General features: G+C 42.7%; 1 protein-coding gene across 15 annotated transcripts in view; it reads left to right on the top strand.

The window, feature by feature from the left end:
- LOC126284122 (afadin) overlaps positions 1-25327 on the top strand; it is a 995168-nt gene that overhangs the window by 745514 nt on the left and 224327 nt on the right. The gene's annotated exons all lie outside the window — the stretch shown is intronic.

Genomic DNA, 25327 nt, shown 5'->3' with positions numbered 1-25327 from the left:
TCTTTGTGTGTGCGTAAAGCCCCGTGACAATATGTCAAATAATACAACTACGGCAAATCTGTGAAATCGCTTCAATTATTTATAATAATCATATCTTGTTCGAATCGTTAACTTTGCTACAGACCCGAATAATAATCATCAGTCAGTCGCTCTTCAGATGCTTTGAAAAGAATTCGTAATCCACAACATAAATCTGGAGTTGATGGTTTTCACTAGGTGAAAGTGGAATTGTGTACACTTCGTAAAAACAACAGCAACCAATGACATCATCTGGTAAGTTATTTCCTGGTCTCTGCTATATTGTACTGAGTTACAATTGCCGAGCCGACGCATTTTGGTATTCGCGTGTATTTCGTTGTTTGCTTCCAACTCAGCCTCATAGAGTATATCCGTAGAAACGATGACGTGCTTTGTAGCGCGAACAGTGGCTTAATCAGCAAGGCTTGTAACCTAGTTGAAGTTCATTTCATTAAAAATTTTAGATTGAATTTAGCATGTGACGCATGATAGTGGAGAGCTAAATACACTCCGTTCTGTTAGAAATTGTTTTAATTGTGTTTGCTACTGTTGTGTGACGGTACTCGAGTAACGGACCACCCAGCCCTCCTGTTATTTTAACTTTCCCGCCAGCACAGAAACCCGCCGTGTCCTGCAGAAATTAATATTTAAATGAGTTTCAGATGGCTGGCATCCGTTTTTTCCCTTGGTCCTAACTCATTTACATTGCATTTTGACCTGCAGAAACTTGCGCTTTCAGCTGCCGTACAATGTGAAATCATTGCTGACATTGTGCTGTTTATGGCTGTCTTATTTCTTCTTGCCAACTCGATTGATCGATTCATCTCACAGGAAAATTCCTGCAAAATTCTTTTGTAACTAGTTCCATAAAGATATGAAATATGCAACAATTTATCAGTTTTCGAGTGTTCGTAACCAAGTACTCAGTTATGGGTGGCAGGATCATCACAGAAGAACTACGGCCTCTGATTGGACGAGGATTGGACAGGAAACCAACAGCGTTGTTGTGTTACGAACTATACTAGTAAATAAACTGTCCAGTCACATTGATGTCAAATGCCTGAAGAAACACCTTTTGCACCGCGAACCTGTATCAGACGTGCAGGAAAAGAGTGAGTCAGGTTTTGGAAGTAGCGGCAGAGATGTGGAGCCGTGCCTACTCCAGTGCTGTGGCCAGCTGCGCCAGATTTCTCATTTGAGGATCCACGGCGCGAACACGTACTCAATACGGAACAGTGGCGATCAGTGTTCACCGACCAATTACACTACAGAGTACAACCTCTGCTCTGCAGTGACAGCCGCATTTCACCCTCATGGACTTTTGTCTGGGGAAATTTGAAAAAAAGTTCCAGCGACAGTGGACAACATGAAAGTCTGTATTACCATTGCGTGTTGCAATATCAGCAGAAACACTGACTGCAGTGAGTCGATCAACGGTGGAGTGTGCTCAGCTGTATTGCCGTGTAAATGGCGATGCCTTCGAACATAAGTTATAGCGGTTCAACCGTGAGAAATGTGATTGGATACCGGCGTACGTTTTGTGTGTTACTGAGAAGATGTATGTGTGTTTCGTAGGTACTATCTTACTTTTATGTAATTATTTCACCAGGTGCATTTACCCGTCTTGTCAGCATAAACAAATGTAACTATTGCACAAGTATAGGCAAGAAGACCCAGTATTAAATGGTTACACGAACGCAAAACAGTCAGTGGAATTATTTACATCCGTTAAATATATGGGAGTGTGCGTACGGAGCGTTTTTGAAGTGGAACGAACACATATAACTAACCGCAGGAAAGACAGATGTGAGGCTTAGCCCCAATGGAAGAGCGCTCGGAATGTGTAGTCCACCCACCAGGGAGGCAGCTCGCGGAACTCTCGTTCGATCAATACTTGAATATTGTTCGTCATTCTGGGACCAGATTGGATGAAGTAGAGACTATCGAAAGATGAGCAACGCATTTCGCCACAAATTCACAGATACCCTCACCCAAATCCAGTGGCAGATGCTACTAGAGGGGCGCTGTGCATCACGGTGTTGACTTCTGTTATAATTCCGCGAGTGTGCCCAGAGGCGTCAAGAGATGCGTTGCTTCTGATACATACATGTCGGGAAAACGACCACGAACACAGATTGGCCTACCGGCAGTCGCTCTCCTCGCGGCTAGAGGAGAAAAGTGACAGTGATGCACAAAGCGTGTGGAAGTAGACGTGGGTCTCTTTAAGAAGGCACGTAAACGAAAGTGTTCCCATCACCGTTTGTTACACGGCACTGCGGTCGGATACTAGCAAACATCCATCTTAAATAAGACTGCACGAGAACCCCCAGCAAAATCTGTGATACGGGCTCTGAGCACTATGCGACTTCACGTCTGAGGTAATCAGTCGCCTAGAACTTAGAACTAATTAAACCTAAATAACCTAAGGACATCACACACATACATGCCCGAGGTAGGATTCAAACCTGCGACCGTAGCGTTCGCTCGGCTCCAGACTGTAGCGCCACTCGGGCCGGCAATCTGTGTTACTGATAGGACGCGAGAAAAAGTGAGCGAGCGTGTGGTTCCCATTCACTGCCATGGATGGGAGCTGTATTGTGGGCGACTAAGTCTCGGCGTCGTACAAAGACGGCGTTCATAGCAATGAAACTTTGTTTTTGTTTTCTGGCATGAATCAAATCTGCTGAATAGTTCTATTTGTTACGTCCGGTGTATCAGCTGGATACTGTGTCTATCCCAATGTTTTGTTTTTGATGGTTTATCGACAACAGAAAATCAGGAGACCGCTGTGGCCGAGCGGTTCTTGGCGCTTCAGACCGGAACGGCGCTGTTACTATGGTCGCTGGTTTGAATCTTGTCTCGGGCATTGATGTGTGTGATGACCTTAGGGTATTTAGGTTTAAGTAGCTCTAAGTCTAGGGGACTGATGACCTCAGATGTTAAGTCCCATAGTGCTTAGAGCCATTTTTGAAAATCATACAAAAGTTGGTAAACATTTACAAGACATTCGTTCTGTTCCTTCAACCGTTAATAACCTGTCTTGGTGCTCCAAGGCAAAAAAAAAAAGGCAATGGTATTGTGCAATAGGCTATTATATTTATTAAATGGTGTCATATTTTAGACCTTCACGGCGTGAATGAAAAGGCTAATATCCTCATCTCCAGCTGAACTCTTAGTTGCATTTTTCGTACAATAATTCGACGCTGCCTTAATTGCCTTCCTTTGTTATTAAGTGATCACCACATTAGAGATCACCACTGAGACCGCTTCAAGAACGCTTTTAGATCAATCGGCTGGAATACTTCGCTGAATGCATGAAATTATCGTACTTGTAACAGAATCACCACAAATATAACTCCTTGACAGCTAGTGTACTAACATCTGAACTCTCAGTTTTTCCTTGTTTATATTATATTAACAAAAATGTTAACTTTACACGGGGTAAAACAATACTCGTATTGCCTTTTACCAGTAACATCATGTATGTCTTGTAAACCGCCGAAGTAAAGTTAAAAGATTTGTCCTACCTTTACATACGAATTTATACGTGCTGTTCTATCGAGATTTGCTGTCATTTCTTGTACAAAAGTTATTATATTAGGATAGCAAAATAGGACGAAGAAGGAATCTGATGTGTTTTTTCTCCGTCCATACAACTCAAACGTTACTTTTCATTTGTGTGTAGTCTAAATGGAACGATGTTTGATGTACAGAAAATCAGTTATGGAAATGTATTCAGTATTAAATGTGAATAAACCAAACGTGTGACAAACGTCTAATTTGTAATTAATAACCTAGATGTTTAAATTAATTTGCATATATGTCATCTTGCTAATTTTGATTTTCTTTTTTCAGGTAAGTGTCAATAATTCTCACCAGATTCCTGATGACTGCAATAATGTAAGTATTGGCGTCGTGTCATTAGTGTTCGCAAAAAGAAGCAGAGAATGAGCTCAGAGAATCTCGATACTGCTCGGATATTTGCGGATTTCTCTTAAAGAAACGGTAGTAATAAGTGTATCTTATTTTTCTCCATTAGCACTGATGGGACGCGAGAAAAAGTGAGCGACGTGTGGTTCCCATTCACTGGTATGGATGGAAGCTATATTCTGGGTGACTAAGTGAGCAAGTTCCGGCGTGGTACAAAGATGCCCTTCATATCAGTGAAATTTTGTTTTCTTGTATCAATATAATCTTCTGAATAGCTCTATTTGTTCCGCGTTTTAAGTCGTCCAACGTGTGATGGGTCAACTGGACACTGTACCTGTCGCAATGTTTTGTTTTGGGCGATTTATCGACAAAGAAAATCAAAAGAAAGTTGGTAAAGATGTATAAGAAATTCGTTCGGTTCCTTTGTTTTCAAAAATTAATAACGGCTCATGGTGATCCATGCAACGGACAACGTCACAAAACTGCAACCATAGATGAAAACAGCTAGAATATGCACAGTATGGTGTTGTATTGTCGGCTGTATCGAGGGTAGTTCAATAAGTAGAGCCTGACATTTTTTCTCAGAACACATTTATTGTTAAGAGTCAGCATTGGGTGACAATATACATAAACATGTCTTCTCCGTGTCCTATTTTTCTACGTAGTCTCCATCACGTTCTGTGGCCTTACGCCAGCATTGTGAAAGAGCACGTGTTCCCTGCTGGTAAAAGATCTTGTCCAGTTTTCACTCTATGACTGACACTCTCGTCATCTTCAAAGTGTGTTCCTCGTCGATAACCTTCAAGGGGCTCAAAGAGAGGGAAGCCCGAGAGTGCCAGGTCTGGACTGTAGGGTGGCCAACCCAAACTGGAAATGTGTTCCCGGACTCTCAGACTTGGGTGCGGGCGTACATTATCGTGTTGGAGCAACATTTCTGCTCGATTCTTGTCCGGTCGAACACGTCGCAAACGGTTCTTGACTTTATTCAGAGTCTTCATGTATGCCTCTGAATTGATGGTTGACTCTCTTGGCATTACACGCACGAGAATGACGCCCCTACAATCCCCACTGTCGTGACTTTTCCGTCAGATGGCACCCGCACGATTCAGTATATCTGGAGCAGTGGCTGTGGCTGTGGCTGTGACGCCCCAAGCGTGGCTGATCAGGGATCTATGTTTCTGCATTCCCTGAGGCTGTAAGTTTCTTTACCCATCGTCCAAATGTACTATCAACTGCAGCATCGCCATACACTGCACACAGACGTATATGGATGTTCAACACAGTTCCTTTTTCTGCTCTCAAGAATTCAATAACAGCTCGCTATTTGTAACGTGAGTCGTATGCAGACGCCATTTTGACGCTGTACTACGGCTCTGCCATCTGCCAGAATGCTTCGAAACCTCACCTGCGCACAGAACAAACATGAAATGTGAAGCACCAACAAGAACGTTTCTCTATGTATTTTAATGGCTTTTTTAAAAAAGAAGTTGTGGGGCATTACTTATTGAACGACCTCCGTATATATGAAATGCTGTCATATTTCAGGCTTCCGCGGCGTTTTTCAGGCTTCCGCGACGTTTATGAAAAGGCTAATATCGTCATCATTTAGCCATGTAAAGCGAAGACAGAAATTTTCAATTACTTTGGTGCCCGAACTTTGAAATTCAAGTATCGTTTATAAGTAAATTTCTTGTCTGGAGCCCATGCTGATGTTGGCAGTGTCGCTGCGCCACGTGCTCCTAATGCGTGTGTCAGTTTATTTCTAATGTTTCCAGACCGAGTTTACGCTTGCAAGCAACTGCTCTTTGAACTCCACGTTGCCAGCTTCCTTTATATTCTATCACTATTCGAGGAACTTGCCTTGCCTTGCCTTGCGAAGGACAAAGAGCCTTACGTCTTGTAAATATGACTAATCAATGTGGTTTTATAGTTTTGGTTTGTAACTGCTCTCCCATAAACTCAGAAAAAGGTTGGGTTACGTTGTTCTTTAATAACAAATTTCTCTCTCTCTCTCTCTCTCTCTCTCTCTCTCTCTCTCTCTCTATATATATATATATATATATATATATATATATATATATATATATATATATAACAACAGGACGTCATTACGTGAGCAGCCCCTGCGCTTCACCGTCATTAAGAACTCCGTACTTAGTGAAGCTAAAGACTACGCTCATTAGTCTACGGCGTACCCTTGTGCTGGTATTTCGATTCCAGTTCAGCGGCACAGTATTAGCTGCCTCGTAGATAACGACCACTACACGATGGAACAGCTCCGTGGACAAATTGTGGAAGGGGGGGGGGGGGGGGCAGAGGGACAATTGCTGTGTTGCATTGTGATTCGACCAAGACATTTGTAAAAATGATGCTACGCACTATTTATTCTGCATGTACTAGAAAGCTACTCTCTCACTCTCAGCCGTAATTGAGCTCACTTTTTTTCAAATTACATAATCTCATTTTTAGTCATGGTCGCTTCGTTGTAAGAAATTTTTAAGTTCTTGAGTTTGGCTTTCACAGCCTTTGCATCTCATTCTGCATGAAGCAGTCTTCCAAACCTGTAAACTCGATAACCGTTTTTATTTCCAACTACAGTTCGAATTAATGACAAACTAAAAAAGTTAAAAATTGTAAATTGCATTGGTGCCGTTTATAAAGACAGGTTATTGTCTGTCAGACACGCGGGAAGTGTGTTTTCCAATGTAAATTTGTGATTAGTACGACGTCAGCTAACTCTGCGAGACAGTTATCTGCCTCTGACCATTTGCACTATTGCAACTCAAAGACGAACACTACGGGTAAACTGGACAGCAGTGTAGACTGACATCTTTTTCCATCTCCATGTACTCAACTTCCTTCTATTCATCTTCCCTCCCTCCTTTTTCTTTTCACGTTCAACACACCGTATCCTCCTCATCATTCTTCCTTCTCTCCCCATTCCCTCCCCTTCTCCTTTCCGTACTGAAAGTTCTCTCTCTCCTCCCCAGTCTATTCCAGCTCGTTATCCCAGTCTTGTCCTCGTCAGTTTGTGACTTCCTGTGAAACGTGTTTCGTATTACGAGAAACAGGTGCTTCATTTTGTCGACTCATAAGTTATTTTAGGTTGTAATGAGCGTTTTGAGGAACGATTTCGCTGCAGATGATGCATTTAGTTTCCACACACGATACATTTCGTTCCTTTGACGATGAAGGAACCAATGACATATCAGCATGCAGCAGCTAATTAAAATGATGGCTTCAGTTGAAGAAGAAACGACAGATAACGTACGTTTCCCAGCTAATACTTGCGTGGTGTATTTTGTTGAATGGCATTAGTTCGCTGTTTAAGCCTTCTTTCTTGTCTACCGTTTCGTCTCCTAATACAAGAGGCCATCAGTTTCAATCACTAACAATTGCAGTTCGCAGAACTGTTTATACGTATCCATGCAACCGTCGTCTCGTGATATCGTCAGACCGCTGCGAAAGATCGCAGTGTCCCGCCAATGTGTGGTACAGGACTCGACGCGGGGGAGAGTTCTCTTTGTTTGTTTTAACTTGTCAGATTTTGTACTAACTCTTTTCCACTAAAAGCTCTGTAACACACGCCTGCCCGACTCCGTGATCTTACATCAGCTCAATGGCGTCACAGTGAGACATTTGCATGGTTATGTATACACAGTTCTGTTTGCTGAGCTTGTTTAAGTTTTAGATTGCTACCTGAATCTTTATAGCCTTTGATGATGTCTGTAGCATTAGAAGATGAAATGTTAGGCACATAACTAAGCCGCTGACAACGGCCTAATGCCCGGTAAACAGAATCAACCAGTATTCCATGATACACAAGATACGTCAGAACACTGTTGCAGAAACAACGAAGAAAGCATGCCAAAGTTAAAGGAACGCAAAATCCCCAAGACCGTCGATCTTTTACAGGAACTAGAAATTTAGCACGGACTTCAGTGCGAGATACTTATAATAGTTTCCACAACGAAACTTTGTCTCGAAACCTGGCACAACATCCAAAAAGATTCGGGTCGTATGTGAAGAATGCTCGTGGTAAGACTCAGTCAGTGCCTTCTATTGGCGATAGCAGTGGAAATACTAACGATGACAGTGCTGCTAAAGCAGAGTTAAAACACGGCCTTCCTGAATTCCTTCACCAAAGAAGACGAATTAAATATTCCAGTATTCGAATCAAGAACAGCTGCCACCACGAGTAACTTAGAAGGAGATAGCCTCGGCGTAGTGAATCAACTTAAATCACATAATAAAAACAAGTCTTTCGGTCCAGATTGTGTACCAGTTAGGCTCCCTTCATAGTATGCTGATGCAATAGGTCCACACTTGACAATCATGTACAACCGCTCGCTCGACGAAAGATCCGTACCTAAAGACAGGAAAGTTGCACATGTCACACCAATATTCTAGAAAGGAAGTAAGAGTAATCCACAAAATTAAAGGCCCATATCATGAATGTCGATATGCAGCAGAATTTTAGACATGAATTGCGTTCGAACGTTATGAATTACGAGGTCCCTCAAAATTCCGGAACTTTTTCCACAAACGTTTTCTACGCCTACCTTTCGCTTACTGTGCATGGTCTCCTTCGAAATACTCTCTTCCATAATTAATACATCGCTCCCGCCGCCGTTTCCACTTCCAGAAGCATTCTTGGTACGCCTCCTGCTGGATAGCGCAAAGCGCCGACTGCGAATTTTCTTCTATCTCGTCTATCATTGAAAACCTAAGTCCTTTCAACTAGTTTTTAATTTTAGAAATAAAAAGTCCACAAGGCCAGGACTGGAGAGCGCGGAGGATGAGGTAGCGCAGTGGTTTCGTTTTTTGTGCAATAGTTACGGACCGACAGGGATGAATCTGCGGGTGCCTTATCGTGATGCAAGAACCATGAACTGTCTCGTCTTATCTCAGGCTGTTTCCTTCTCACATTTTCTCGCAGGCATCGCATCATGTCCCTGTTCCACGAATTCATGATCAACTAATACTTCAGAGTCACAGAAAACTATCAGCATCGCTTTGATATTTGATCTGACAAGCGTGTTTCGGTCTTGGAGAACCTGACCCGACCCATTGTGAAGACTGAACCTTTGGCGCAACACCAAAACCGTAGACCCACGTCTCTTCACCAGTAATGATTCTAGTAAGGAGCATCTCGTTCTCATTTGCGCTGTCCAAAATCTCTTCACAGATTGCGAGGCGAAGAACTTAGTGGTCTACTCTCATGAGCTTGGGACGAACAGCTTTAATTTCCGTCCGGCCGTTTTTAAACCTTGTGAACCATTCGTAAGACTACTGCTTAAGCACTCGTGACGGTAGACTTACTGCCTCTTTGGTATGTCTCTGTAAAGGTTTTCTCGAGTTTCACGCAAAAATTAATGCTGACGCGTTTCTCCTCTAATTTTGCCATCTCTAAAATTCGCAAAGTGTGCGACACAACGTTCTACTTAGTGCAGCACTGAACAATAACTATCAGATTTACAACAGTGAAACTTCCGGCAGTTGCACATTAAATACAGGCGTTTGCAGGGATGCCAAACACATTTCACTCCAACACACCATTGGAGCGAAATCACGATGTTCCGGATTTTTTTTAAACAGACCTCGTTCCTTCTTCTTTATTCACTTCGTAGAAGGTGAACGAACTAGTTGTCAGTAGAATACAGTAGTAACTACTATTTAGGGGCTTCACATTATTATTATTATTATTATTATTATTATTATTATTAGTGGCAGTGGCCAGGCACAAAGCATTGGCAGCCTGAAGGCTTCCAATTTCTGCTATTTCAGAAGTAAGGAGTCCAACTACCATGTGATTTACAAACAGTAAGTGTAGTGCAGACATTCTAACTTTGTTGATTTAAGTGGGAGTGCAGTGCGTGGGGGAAAGCAATTGTCGCTTCGGAGGTAAGTATTGGTGTTACAAGTACCTACCGTCAATGGGGATAACCTGTCTTTTAAGATGAGAAGTTGGTAGCACTTGCGATGCACTGGAATTAAATCTTCATTCTCCAAAGTGAAGTTGTCACAAAGAAACCGTACCAATTGTCTTATTGCTCGATCAGTTCGTGTTTTAATATAACACTTACGAAGACTAAATATCACTTATCTTTTCTAATTTGAAAAATAGAAGTTTAAAAAAAAATTCTTTTCCTTTATAAAGTTCAGTTGGACGCTAATGTTGGTCATCATAGGAGAGCGGAGAGGTACTCTCCAATATCTGATTGCGCTCAGGGGATAATAATTTCAGAAAGGTCGGGAACCACTGCCCTAGATAGTGTTGCCGGAGCAGGTATAGTAGATGGTAGAATTTATTGTGTCGTCTTCATGACCTAACCTACACATTCACTTCTCTTTGAACGCCACACTTGCCAGTAACATTGGCAGATTCCTGATGAGAATTATTTTTGAAACCAGCACACCCATATTTTTTGCGTGTAGCTCTTAAGGTAGTTGATATCCAGACTATCCTCCAACGAGTCATTTCCTGTCTATTTGTTTGGTTGTCATTGTCTATGGAATCCTTGCCGGCCAGCCTGATTGAGTACATAGTTGGAAGCCGAATAACTTGGTGGGTTGTACAATATTCAGGTGGTTGCGTCGATAGCGACTGTTTCTTTTGGACCGACCTAGATAGCCAGATGCTAGCCGTCTCACAACTCCGTGCATTATGTACAAGTCGTCAGTTTTTCAAATAGTCTCATTAATTTACTAGAGTTCGTCAACGGCAGGCCAGTTCTCTTCAATATCGTGGTGGCGTTGTGCGCCATCACACTTTGCCTGATGTGGATTTTCAGTTTTACTCGCCACGCTAGTATCTTTTAAAATCCGAAAATGTTTAATATGTTTCGGCATTTCATTTTGATTACTTTCTAATTTCTATCCAGCCCTTTTATAGCTTCCACCATATGGCTATTTTCTGTGTGCGTTCTCTGTGCTTGGCTGTGCACGTAGCGCCACATTTTAAACAAGATCATAGAAGCATGCTGTACCACATTAAAAATTGCCGGCTACTGAGCTTCATCCCCTTACGCTCCAAGACAGTTGTTCCCATCATATATATATATATATATATATATATATATATATATATATATATATATATATATATATATATATATATATATATATATTGCGCGAGTACGCGAAGCAAGTATGTGTAATTTCGAGGAGTCATAAATGGTTGCTTTTCCTTGACTGCTCGGCAATGTGTCTTGTACGTCACCTGGGTTGCGAAACGGTGCCTGGGAGGAATTACGATAGAGACTCTCGCATACGTATCGCAAAACTGGCTGTGAGCACTATGGGACTTAACTTATAAGGTCATCAGTCCCCTAGAACTTAGAACTACTTAAACCTAACCAACCTAAGGACATCACATTCGAACCTGCGACCGTAGCGGTCGCGCGGTTCCATACGTATCGCAGGCTGCTGAAGTGTTTATACTTCTAGCTTCGTTAGCTATGCGCTGAACAAAACGGACAGAATGACAAAACGGACAGAATGAAACCTGCCAGAATGAAATGAAATGCTATAGCGAGTAACGGCGTGAGTTCGGACTCTGCAGTATTAGAGTCACTAGATCATTCACGTTATATGATGAGATTGGGACCTCTGTGGCCTCCCTCAACTCGGACCAGGGTTACATACATACAGTACTTTTTACGTCACGCCTGTTTACCGGTTGATAACAATTTTAATATGATACTTCGTAATGAAATGATATTCATACATTTAAAATTTATTTGAAACAAGATTTGAATTTTTCTGGTGGTGGTTAGAACATTAGCGACTCTTACTACTACTACACAATAATATTATTAATAATAATAATGGCCTCAGTGACAGTAGAAGGTACAAATTTTGTTTAAGGCTGTGAAAAAGTAAGATTTTATGTGACAACGAATTCTCAGAGAAAGTCAGACAGAGCATGCGATGCAGGCTTGTGGGGGGGAAAAAGGGTACGTAGTTGTAATGGCGTAAGGGATTCATATAAAACAAAGGCTCATGATAACGTTTTTCTGACAATTACGTATGTCATTAGCTGCCCTCTGGAGACATGCGTTATTAAGTTATCTGATATATTGACGAATTCATTTTACTCGAGAGAACAGTAAGAAGGCGGTTGCGTGACCGGTTGGGACAGAAAGTATTGTAATGTGAACAATGCACAGAAAACTCGTTTCCGTCACACATTAGCGTGGATCGAAGAAAGACGTGGACTGCGCTATTCTGTATATTACATTCTGCAGAGTGAACATTAATAACAACGACAAAAACTGCAGGGACGGATTCCTAAGTCGAAATGGAGGAAAAAAGGTCGTATGAAAATGTGTCTGGAAATGCATTGTTACCACGGTGGATGTCGCTGCGTTGCAGGCTGTGTGATTGACGTAGCGTACTGTCAGCAACAGAATGGTCCCGTATTTATGTCGGGCACAAGCCGAGGTGTTCGTGTACGACCAGACAGGTGGAAACGGTAGAGAGGCAGCACGGCAATACGAAAACAAGTAGCCTCACAGACACCAACTACATCACAGAACATTTCAAGCCCTTTTTGGGCTTTTGTGTGATCACGGGTCCTTTCAGACGGAGGAACGTCGAAGAGGCGGCGTACACCAGATTTGGAGGAGCTACATGCAAATAGCCCGCCAACATGGTGTAAGCCAAAGTTTGATTATGATCAGTTAAAATCGCTCCACTCCATAGCTACCGCGGTGGCACTGGTACAGCAATCGTAACAGATCTTTAGACACCAGAATGAGATTTTCACTCTGCAGCGGAGTGTACGCCGATATGAAACTTCCTGGCAGATTAAAACTGTGTGCCTGACCGAGACTCGAACTCGGGATCTTTGCCTTTCGCGGGCAAGTGCTCTACCATCTGAGCTACCGAAACACGACTTTCGACCGGTCCTCACAGCTTTACTTCTGCCAGTATTTCGTCTCCTACTTTCCAAACTTTACAGGAGCTCTCCTGCGAACCTGCAGAACTAGCACTCCTGAAAGAAAGGATACTGCGGAGACATGGCTTAGCCACAGCCTGGGGGATGTTTCCAGAATGAGATTTTCACTCTGCATCGGAGTGTGCGCTGATATGAGTTCTGCAGGTTCGCAGGGGAGCTTCTGTAAAGTTTGGAAGGTAGGAGACGAGATACTGGCGGAAGTAAAGCTGTGAGGACCGGGCGTGAGTGGTGCTTCGGTAGCTCAGATGGTAGAGCACTTGCCCGCGAAAGGAAAAGGTCCCGAGTTCGAGTCTCGGTCGGGCACACAGTTTTAATCTACCAGGAAGTTTCATATGTTTAGGTACACAAAAAATAGTCTTGATTGCATAAGATAGGTTTATTTAATCTGCAACGTAACAGATCTGCTGCCTTCCCTCTGTAGTCACTTGTAAGAGCAACTTAGCTCTCTGTAGTTACGGCCGTTTAGTGTGGCAATAAAAAATCGTGCCTACCCTGACTGTATGCTGGTACAGAGTTTTCACATACAACCCAACAGACATGGACACGTATGACCTTACAGTAGTTGTTTTTCTTCCCTAAAACAGAACAGTCGACATCATTTAGGGGCCGTGTTGGGGAAAGTTTGGCTCTAAGGCACTCGTAGGACTAGTGAGAGCATGTGAAAGTCGGGTATGTTGTTTACTACTCTTCTTGATTTGTGTGATCAAAAGACAATTGCGGGCTGGTATCTCAGTACCACGGTGACAGGCTACGGCCTTCAGCCTACAGGCTAGTTAACACGCCATCGACCTCCACTTTTGCTTCTCATTGGAAGAACTTCTTGTCACACATTTTAGTCTTAACGTCGCTTGCGTGATATCATTGTGTAACCTTTATTTCAATTGATTCTTGATCATATGTGATACTGAATACTTGTGCATTCTTTTCTCCCGATTTCAGTGCTTAATTTTCGTTTTCCTGATTGTAAACCTTAAATTCAGAATATATTTCAATCAATGAGTCAAATATGCGCTCGTCCAGTTGTCATTATTATGCTACGGTCTTTCCTGTTCACCTCCATACCCACGATGAGCTTCGGTTAATCTATGTTCTAACACACTGATTTATTTTCGCCTGTAAGATCGAGTCGGGTGTTTGCAAGGCTGCGCGGTGCGTCATCAACCGTGTTTGGGTGGGTGTACTGTCATTACTCGGAATAGACAGCAAAGTTTTGTTACAGCGCGAACGTTGCCTCGGTGTTACTGGTTGAGACGCAGTGTGCCCAGAAAGATGAAGTGGACGGGCGTGCAGCGGAGTCGGCAGACAAATTGCCTGGGAGGAGTCGCAAAACTCGGTGGTAATATGGTGGAAGTAGTGCGGCGTGTCTTGGGACTTTCTGGCAGAGGTAATCTCCGTTTGGTAACGAGCGCAGGTTTGCTTCTGCGGCGCCTTCCGCAACATCATGCGCACCATTTCCTGCTCGGGTCTCAGCCGTTCTGACGTAGCTGCGGCGCCTCAATGCACGCGCGGCCGAACTACTGTGTTCCACACCTACCGTGCCAGCCCCTTTTGATAGCTCGAAACCGGAGCGCCTTAACTTTCCCGGGGGAAATGAATTTTGAAAAGGGCTCCAGTCCTTAATTTGGTGATTCTGAGTTTGATGTTGTTCAGATACTACACAAGTAACTGCACAAACTGATATTAAAGTCGGTAAATTAGTGTACATTCTATAGACTTTTATTATGTGGGCGTCAGTCAATGACTCGTAAACGGGCATCAGTAGTGACTAGTGCCGTTTGATGATAGTTTAGATAGCACCACGGACTATTCTGCCCATTAGTTAACACTTCCTACTGCACTCTCTGCAAATGTATTGTGCGTACACAACATAGAGACCGATACAAGTAAAGTATATGTGGACTATCAGGGTGAAGGCAAGAAGAGTCCAAATGTAGTACTGCTTTATGTAAAAACAGTACTACAAGAATACACCGACCTTCGCCACTTCTCAGACAAATCCTCAGCCTAGAGTAAGAATCATACTCTCAGCAGCTCTATGTTGTATCTAACCAATTCTGCAAAATTCAACATTACTTTCTATTGAGAGGACATTGTTCTCTATCCTGCGACAGGCATTTCAGCATTACAGAAAGGAAGCTAAGTAAAGAGGACAGATCGTTTGAGCTGCGTATCTGATGAGTCAGTGTGTGGAGTGGCATTCGGCTGGCAGGACGTGTTGCGTGTCCACAGTGATTTCTGTAATACTCTGTTTGGTGTGTGGCGATTTTACGATGGATCGGCGAACAGAACAGCGTGACTGTATCAAATTCTGTGTGAATCTTGGGAAAAGTGCTACGGAGACCCTTGCAATGATTCAACAAGTTTTTGGGGGGCATGCTCGGTTCAGGATCAGCCGTACAGACGTCGAAGATGATGCTCACACTAGAAGGCCCCTTAGCCGCACAACGCCAGACATTGTTGCCAAAAGTCAACAGTTGGTTCGTGCAGATTGACGTCGAACCATTCAAGACCTCGCGGATGAAGTGGGTATTGGTTATGGGACATGTAAACGAATGTTGACTGGTCAACTGGACATGCATCGTGTCGCCGCAGAATTTGTGCCAAGGATCTTGACTGCCGATCAGAAGGCACAGCGTGTTGAAGTGTGCACGGACTTCGTCAGACCGCACCTGATGATCCAACCTTCTTGTCACGGGTTATCATCGGCGCCGAGAGCTGGATTTACGGTTATGACCCAGAGACAAAGCAACAATTGTTAGAGTGGAAGAGCCTGGGCTCTCCAAGACGCAAAAAAGCGAGATAGGTGAACAGCAAAGTTAAGAGCATGATCATCGTTTACTTTGATATCAAGTGAATTGTGCACAAAGAATTCGCCCCACCCAATCAGACAGTGAATTCCGCATACTACTGTGACGTTTTGCGACGGCTCTGTGAAAATACACGGCGACGACGGCCCGAACTTCGTCGTCAAGGGAACTGGCTGCTGTATCACGAACAATGAACCCTGTCACACGTCCTTGCTCACCAGGACCATTCTGGCAAAAAACACAACATGGCGGTTGTACCCCACCCACCGTACTCGCTAGATTCGGCACCTTGCGACTTTGCACTATTCCCAAAACCGAAACTCAAGTCTAAAGGCCGTCGGTTCGACACTCTAGAGAGGATTCAAGAAGCGTTGCTGGTGGTGATGAACACCCTTAAAGAACAGGACTTCCAGAAAACGTTTGACCAGTGGCAGAAGCGCTAGGACTTGTGTGTATGTGCGGATAGGAACTACTTCGAGGGTGATGGCGACCGTTACTCCAAAGGAAGTAATTCAAACATTTCAGCCGACATCCAAAACAAGAAGAATTCCTACGAAAATGAACAATGATTCTTGAAAGAAACTGAAGTTCTGTGGGGTAACCGACATGATTACATTATTAATTTTTGAAGCGAGGAAAAGTTTTCTTTCAATCGCAATTGTAAATTAACATACGCTTATCATTCTAAAAGTTAAATAATCAATTATTCTTAAATTATTAATAATACTGTAGCAATTGTCTCAAAATAATAAACTGGTTCGCCATGAACAGCCTGTATTTGTTTATTGGCATTAGCAGCATTTGTCGTGTTCGGGCATTAAAAACCAGTGCCAATAGGTCGTTTACAAAAGTCAGCGGCAGACTGACGATGACGACAGGTGCATAGTGATGCAGCGCCGAACCAAATTTGTGAATGTCGTTACGACCGGTTCCTTATCTTTATTTTAACGCAAGTTGTAATTAGTCAGAGAGTAAATTAATTTATTAACATGTAAAGGAGCAGCACGAGTTGCTTTTGCCTGCAGTGCATGGGTCAGTTACGAAGACAATAAAAGTGAATGGAGGCTGTCCAGCGGAGCCGTGTTAGCCCATATACTGTGCGAGAGGGTGCTATGGACGATAAGGCACACGTGAGCTGAGAAAATGCAGCGTATGTGGGGAAGTGTTTATTTGAAAGACCGGCCAGGGCGCCATTAGGGGTGTGTTTGCGGATGTTCCGCCCCAGTTGTGGGCGCCCTCTGCATATTCCATGTCGCATGCCTCGGCGGCAATTTTAGCGCGTCGCCCCTCTTCCTGAGTCCGCTCTATACAGCACTGCGCGCCCACAGCTTCCGGTGTGCAGGCTCTGTGCAGCTGCTTACCAGCCCTGCCCTGCCCTGCTCTGTACGTGTAGCACTAACAGAACTTAGAACTACTTAAACCTAACTAACCTAAGGACATCACACACATCCATGCCCGAGGCAGGATTCGAACCGGCGACGGTAGCAGTCGGGCCGTTCCAGACTGAAGGGCCTAGAACCGCACGGCCACACCGGCCGGCCAAAAGGGTAGTAGATACTCTTAAAGGTGTGCCTTGAAATGCCGGTTAGTTCCTTGTAACAGAGGTGCGGGGGTATGGCTTCTACTTACTGCGGCTCTTACGAGCTTGTAAAAGTCTCAGCTAGCTTAGTCCGTAGGAATCGTACCAAACCCCACCTAATTTTCGCGTTCCTTTGCTGACGACAAGGGGCATCAGACAGTGGCAGAGCTTTCACTCTCGAATCCCTGTCTCTGTAAAACCCTATTATGCTTCTACGACTCATTAATCGATGTTTAATATTATTGCTGCGGTAGTGTTAAAATATCACTTGCTGTGTCTGCCAATTTGTCCACTGCTGAGAAGGCAAGTCTCGCTAGAATACAGAACGTAAGTGCCACTACCAAGCGAGAGCTTCACGAACGATAAGATATAATAAGGGCACTTTCGTCTGCTAACAAGTTGCTTGCTGGCTGAGTCTCTTTTCGTTTCTTGCACTGCATGTTGACGGCTTTCGCGACGGGTGCTTTACACACAATTGCCAGTATTTGGGACCTCATTGAAGCGTAGGTAAAAAAGCAGAAATGAAGAAAAATACCGGAATTAGGCGACACTGATAACAAGTTGGCAGCTTTTCTCAGCATGGAAATCACGAGTCACGACTGTCCTAATATTCAGGTCACACACACACAAACACACACACACACACACACACACACACACACACACACACACACACACAGAGAGAGAGAGAGAGAGAGAGAGAGAGAGAGAGAGAGAGAGAGAGAGAGAGAGAGAACTACTGACGTTCATGTACATCCTAAAAAAAGAGATTACAGGTAAATAATTAAAGAAGGTTGGCCATGCCAACAGTAAAATCCTTCTTGGCGAAGGGAGGGTGTCTGGATCAGGGTGTAGTTTCTGGCATAGAATTATGACAAACCGTATCATGAACGTCTCCGTTTTGATAACTCTTCGATGTTTTGTTGTCATGATACAGCGTACTTTCATAACACGCAAGTTATAATAGGTAAACAATTAAATAAGAAAATTCATTGACCACCATTATGGCGCTTCCCATCATTTTATTATAATAAATCGTACCAAAAAAGACGCGTTCGCGAGAAATCTTCAGTGCGCTGGCGCTTTGAAACACCGTAAATTCATTGGTCGTTATTTATATTATAAAACCACCAAAAGTATACGTCAAACGGAAACGATGGAATCCAACGCGGCGTCTCCAAAGTTCTGCTCTGCCGTAAAACGAGACCTTGAATCTCACTGGCCACGTTCTTCCCCGCAAATCACAAATGTGAACTGTCTTACTCAGTCTTTCGCGCAACGGATGTCCGATCGGCTCCACGACCGCGAAGGATTCCGCTCCGTGTGTGTGGTTCCCTTAAGGCCATCGCCGAGTCGTTTCTCCGCAGTGACCAGTCTTTCTGAAGTGGTCGTTTCGCAAGGCATCCAGGAGAACTTCTGTGAAGTTTCAGAGGTGGCAGCAAAGGTGCTGGGGGATACACTGCTGTGAGGCTGGTCGTGAGTTGTGCCTGGACACAGCATCGCTCGCCAAACGCAAGATTCCGGGTTCGAGTCCAGTTTCCTCAGCTTTCGTGTTACCACAGAACTAGGCTGAGGAATGACGACAAGAATATTCGCTGTTGTATTTATCTTCTAGACAATAGTGTGTGTGTCTCTACTCTACTCTGTTACCCTAAAAGCAACCTTCCCGTTTCTTAGTCTGTTGACGGTTAAAACACTACTACATTCGCAGTGACCGTACCGATATTAATTACTCTGTTTCATTTTGAGGAATGGAAATAAAGCTAAACAATAAGCAGGCTTGGCAGCTTAAAACCTCTGTTACTAGACAGTATTTATTCAGCATAGTTTGTCACGCCTCTCTTGTAGCCTTGAGCCAGCACCAACAGAATGCAAGCAGTGTTTGTGTCGTTGCCAGGGAAATGTTGCCTACGCAGTTCCGCTTTCATCGATTTGAGGAGACACTTGTGTCGCTGCCAAACCAGCGGCGTGCTATCAGGTCAGCTAGTACTCGCAATCCTTATTACTCGTTTGTTCGCAAATGGTCTTCCACCTCTCAGGTTGTCCGGCGTTCCGCTGTGCTCAGTGCGATCGATGTGGTCTTCTGTCCGGAGATTGCTGTTAGTAACTTCAGAGGGGATTCTCACGTTGTAGACTGACTTGTTTTATTGGTGTTCTTGTAGATTACTTTTGGCGCAGCTGAAATTACACATCTCGCTGTGCTAGCATCCACAGTCTGATCTTGGCAAATTGTAAAAGCCAGTTAATGTTGATGGAAGCTCTTCCGCGGTTGGGGGAAAAATACCATGTGTGTACGTAGTTTTGTACATAGACTGTCTTATTAACCTAATGCACTGATGCCAATAGTCAAGTGGCAACAAAGATGATGAATTACAGACTGTGTATTTCACTGATGAAATCGCCGTGTTAATGGCTCTGAGCACTATGGGACTTATCTTCTGAGGTCATCAGCCCCCTGAGGTCATCAGTCCCCTAGAACTACTTAAACCTAACCAACCTAAGGACATCACACACATCCATGCCCGAGGCAGGATTCGAACCTCCGACCATAGCGGTGGAAGGAGATCTGGAAGTGGTAAGCTCCTGATAACGAAACAGTGTGCGTATTTCCTGAGCCAAACACCAAACTTCTTAGCTGGTGTAATGAGGGCGGGTGGCTTTTGATGTGGTCAGACTTACAATTGGGGATTTAAGGCATTAACTACAGATCTTCTTGGCGGAAAATCATCTTCTCCCATCCTGCGTTATATTCCTTCAGACATTCGTAGGTTAAGTACTAGTGTCTTTTCTTCTCGTCTGTCCACCTAAATCAAACACAAAAACAATGTAATTCTCTATGTTACAAAAACTTGTTATTCCGCTAGAAGTTTTAGTGGCGCTGAACTGTGGTGCCTAGGTTTCTGACGTGTTCTGTGTCGTCCTAATGTTTTAGCAGAAGTCACCGGATGATCGCCCAAAACTCTCCATGAATTCCGGTTACCTGATAGAATTTTGTTTCCGAAAATATCGAGACAAGTAAAACGCGAGTTTCGGAGCACGATTTTGCAGCATCTATGGGCGATCTATATATGTATCGGCCGCGTTTCTCCAGTCGACAACTGCGTGCTCCAAAATCTGGCTGGACAGTACAGAACGATTCCTATGTCGTGTAGGAGTATGGACATCAGATTTTTTTGGCGTGTAGAGTTGACTTTATCCTTCAGTGTTTCGAAATATTCGCGGCAAGTTACATACCTTTCGACAGTGACACCTAAGTACTTGGCTGAGCTTCTCCACTGCATAGCTGCACCAGGGATGGCGTATCTGGTTAGCAAAACACGACCCTCATTATTCAGGTCTACTTATATCATCTTTCTGTTTTTTCCGATTAAAATCGGGGTAAGAGGCGAAAGCGATTTGCGAAACAACAGGATCAGGCGGCTGGAGGTTTCAGCTAACCGGCAGTAGTCGTCATATTTCCTGTTTACATGCTGGCATAGTATTTTCAGCCATTGTAAGTAAGTGCGTCTTTGGATCTTCACTTGTAGGATTAGAATGTAGATTTGCTACAGCTCAGGCCTATGGTATCGAAGCAACAAGAACGCGAAGCTAAATAAAATCGATGTATGTAAAACTAATTTTTTTGATTCAGTAGGCTAAATCCCTAAGGTCTCCTCAGACAACAGGGTCATACTGCATTCCCATGATACAACATTTAAGTTTCTTTCAATCATGGTGTTACACTGGCCTCGTTATATTGTTATAGGACTGATGAATCAAGGAATGTTAATTTTTAATACCTCGTCGACGTGAAGGGCAACATAGATGGAGCAGAAATTCAGATAGGCAAGGACATGGTTGTAATTAAGCCTTTCAGCAACTAAAAATGCTACACTTCTGCCTTACAACGATCTTCTTATTAGTCAAACTGCGTTTACGTACCGTTCGTATGTGCAGATATTGAGAACAGTATGAAGACACAGATAACTGTCCTGCTGCATTGTCACGGGGTAAGGAGTAACATCAGATTATATGTAGTTGAATTTTAAAGACATTGGTACTTTGTTCTGAACCTGACACTTAACTGAAGAAAACCGCATTTTTTTTTTCAAAACTGATATCTCTTTGAGCTACAATCATCGTATACATCTCTAATATTCAGATGTACGTCCTCTAATGACTAGTTTATTATTCTCGTTTTTTAAAGTGTAACTGCGGCACAGATCATGAGTGCATGTTTGCCAATTTTACTCTGTTCGGACTAATTTTCAATTAAAGTTACTTTTACAAGATTGCGTAATGAAAAGACTGCGTCATGTGAAATATTATCCTGACAAGACTGAAATGGGAGTCCGGTTATCAATAGGGAAATTGGAGCGAACCTGCCTAAATCGGGATACCTGGCAATCCCGGATTCGAATTCGAGTTCCGGTCCGATATTCGATACTAACTTGTGGTTAAGTTTTCTTCTCAGCGGATGCTGTGGAGAAAGTAAAACTATCATTTCAGTCTTACATGGTTGATAGGAGAATTTTATTACACCCACAGAGTGATTCATTGTATTGTGTTAAGTGTATAAAATGTCCATTTGATTCTATTTTTAGCCGGCCGTTGTGGCCGAGCGGTTCTAGGCGCTACGGTCTGGAACCGAGCGACCCCTACTGTCACAGGTTTGAATCCTGCCTCGGGCATGGATGTGTGTGATGTCCTTAGGTTAGTTAGGTTTAAGTAGTTCTAAGTTCTAGGGGACTGATGACCTCAGATGTTAAGTCCCATTGTGCTCAGAGCCGTGTGAACCATATTTAAGGGTCAGCAATAGAGATGCTGCCTAATGATGACACGGGGCAGCAGAACACGACAGACTACCGTGCCCCGGCGGTGTCCGGGTGCGATCGTAAGGCCATTAACTGTTCATACGACTAGCCGCCAGTCTTTTAATCGTTGCTGTGCCTGCAGCAATCAGTTAAACTTTATCCACATGGCGCCTGAACGGTGGGACCATGTAGTTTGGAGACTGACTGTACCAGCGAGCGATAACCCGTCTTTACGGCACATCAGCTCGGCTCCTAAGGCAGAGCTCGGGCTTTGCGGGCTGGTCAAACCTCAGGTTTCACAAAGAAAAGGGAAAAGAAAAGACGGCCAATTGAGCAGAGGGCTCTACTTTCCTCATATGCACAGTTCTGTGTAGGCTGCTAAGTTACGTTAAGTTGCTAGACAGAGGCTGCTTGTAACAGCTAGAACCGCCTCTCTGGTGTGTCGATGCTTAAAGAACCATTTAAAATTAGCACAAAAGGCTCCTTTACGACGGAAACCACAATCTTGGTGAAAATTACTAACTTAGGAATTAAATGCAATTATGACCAGCAAAAATTAAGGACAGTACCTCCAGACTGGGCATTAAACTTCCTGCTTGATATCTCGTTTGCCTTCTATACACATATAAAATCATGAATCAAACTATAACTAAAAATAGCTGGAAAATAGGTGATACTGCTACGTGGCACGCCACAGGTGGCTGATAGGGAGGTCCTAACCGGCTTATCGGTGGATTTGAAGGGAATAAAATAGCCCTCTGCGGTTAACAACCGTAGTTGTAAATCGGATCTTGCTCCGGCTAAGCTTAATTACCTTTGGAAGTCAAATATGGAAAGGTCTTTAAGGAAAAAAATACCCTGCCCTGCCCAAAAAGACAGGTAAAGGTTATAACGGATTTGATGGACAGTCAACTAGAAGACAGCAATGAATCGGAGCATTTGCAATCGCACAAATGCACACTCACTCATACAAAAAAGACTCAACATATTCGAATAAAATACATAGCATCACACAATATAAACTTACTGGAAAACTCAAGAATTTCAAAGATGATTTAAATTTAAAAAAATTTTAATAGCGGGCTGCAAGAATTGAGAAACACAGTAGATGACTTGGTCGAATCGCAAGGATATGGAATTTCTAATGGGAAACCTGACAGAGGGCTATTAAGGATTTACAGTGAACATGGAAATAATAGACTCAATAATTCATTTTCAAGCAATATCGCCAAGAATTGCACTGTAACTTTTAAAACAATCAATAAAACGTACAGAATTATAAATGCTAATGCCCCTACGAATAAAAAAAATTATGACAGTAGCAAAGGAAGAGGTAGCTAAATTTTGGAACCTTCTCGAACAAACTGTAATCAGAACAAATAAAAAGAGTTTAAAAATCTTGTTGGAAGACTTCAGCGCCCAGCTGGGAAAAGAAAGGAAATATGAAGGTATAATTGCAAAATGGAGTCTGCATAACTTTACAAAGAAGAATGGTTAAAGACTTGTAGAGCTCTGCAGATTTATATCTAAATCAACATACTTCAAGAGGAAGCCAAATAAACTGAAAACACAGCAAAACCCAGACTGCAGGAAGGGGGAGTGGCAGCTAGACCATGTCTGTACAGACAAAGATTTTCGTAAGGAGATACAGTGTTAAAGTAGTGAGAGGGGTAGTGAGAGGCTCAGACCACTATTTAGTTAAAATTAAAATCAGATTCGCTCCGTTAAACGAAAAGAATGAAATACTTATAAAACGAGAAGGAAATATGACCCATGTCAGCGAATTAAAAATAACAAAGAAAACAAATCATTAAAATAACAGATTAGGATAACTGGTACCAAGTTTCAAAAAACAAGACGAGAATCCGGCTCCCTTGAAACCACGAAGAAAACATGCATGGTGGACTCCAGAATGTGACAAATTCCATGAAGAAACACACCAAGTGTGGTTAGAATCTCAAACATACAAAACAAAACAAAAATGTCATAAACCTCAAAAATGACAGAAAAAATTCGTACAAAGCATTATGGAATCCTCTCTTAACTATCCTAAAGACATAATAATCTCTACAGTGGATAATTAGCACAAAACCAATTCCGAGAACTACTACAATATGTTTGAAAACAGCTACAACAGTATGTACCCACGATACTAATACTGAAAGATGGGGATGGAAGTATGGCCCACAGTAACTAAGAAAATTCTGAAATATAGGCAAAAGAATTTAATAAACTTTTGAATTATCAATAACATAAAGAACTCTTACGTGTCCGCGTTAATACCCAAATTAAAAGCGAACCAAATTAATTAGATCCCTCTCTCCAATTTTAGCCCTAAAAATGTAAAAGAAATCACAAGGCATGTGGAGAAGATCAAGTTTCTGGTGAAATGTGGAAATATTCAAGTGAAACAGTCAATAACTCGTTACGCAAGGCTCTGCGAAAACTTTGGATAACATAATTCCCGTAACATTGAACCACGGCTTTTATCCATCCTCCACACAAGGAGGGGAAAGCAGCAATCCAGACGACTACAAAGGGATCTCTCTCCTAGACTCCACCAGTGAGAGGGATACCAGGGAGGTTTCAGACCAAGGAGATGATGTGCCGAGCGGATCATTATTTTAAAACTGATTATATGGTATACTGAAGGAAATACAACAAACCTCTCAACATAACATTTGTAGAGATTAAGGAGGCATATGACAGCCTCCATAGACCTTCAGTACTAATAAATTTAAGGAATCTGGGACTCCATCCAAAACTAATTAAGTTAATAGGACTTACGCTAACACCAAATCGGAAGTGAGGTTTAGAGGAAAAATTTCTGAACCATTTCTTATAGAAACAGGCTTATGTCAAGGTGACTGTTTATCACAATTACCGTTTCACTGTGTCCTGGAATACACAATGAGAGAATGGTAGATAACATAAGAACTGGAAGTACTAAAAATAATATAAATTTGAACTGCTTGAGATTTGCTGATGATACTACTTTCCTAGTCAACAATGTTGAAGAAACAAGGCACCAAGTTAACACACTTCAATAAATACTACAGAAATGTTGCCTCAGAATATGATTTTAAAAAATTATTCTGGCTGACTCACCATTTGCAAAGAAAATTACAATAGAAGAACATGAAATCAAAATTGTTGACGGAAATAACTTATAGTGCTGAAACCATCATCAAAACAAGTAGTACGACAGAGATTGATAAAATACTAAAGATAGAAAGAA

Source organism: Schistocerca gregaria, chromosome 8 (assembly GCF_023897955.1).
Source record: "Schistocerca gregaria isolate iqSchGreg1 chromosome 8, iqSchGreg1.2, whole genome shotgun sequence".
Taxonomy (NCBI): Eukaryota; Metazoa; Arthropoda; class Insecta; order Orthoptera; family Acrididae; genus Schistocerca; species Schistocerca gregaria.
This window is presented reverse-complemented; position numbering and strand designations above follow the sequence as displayed.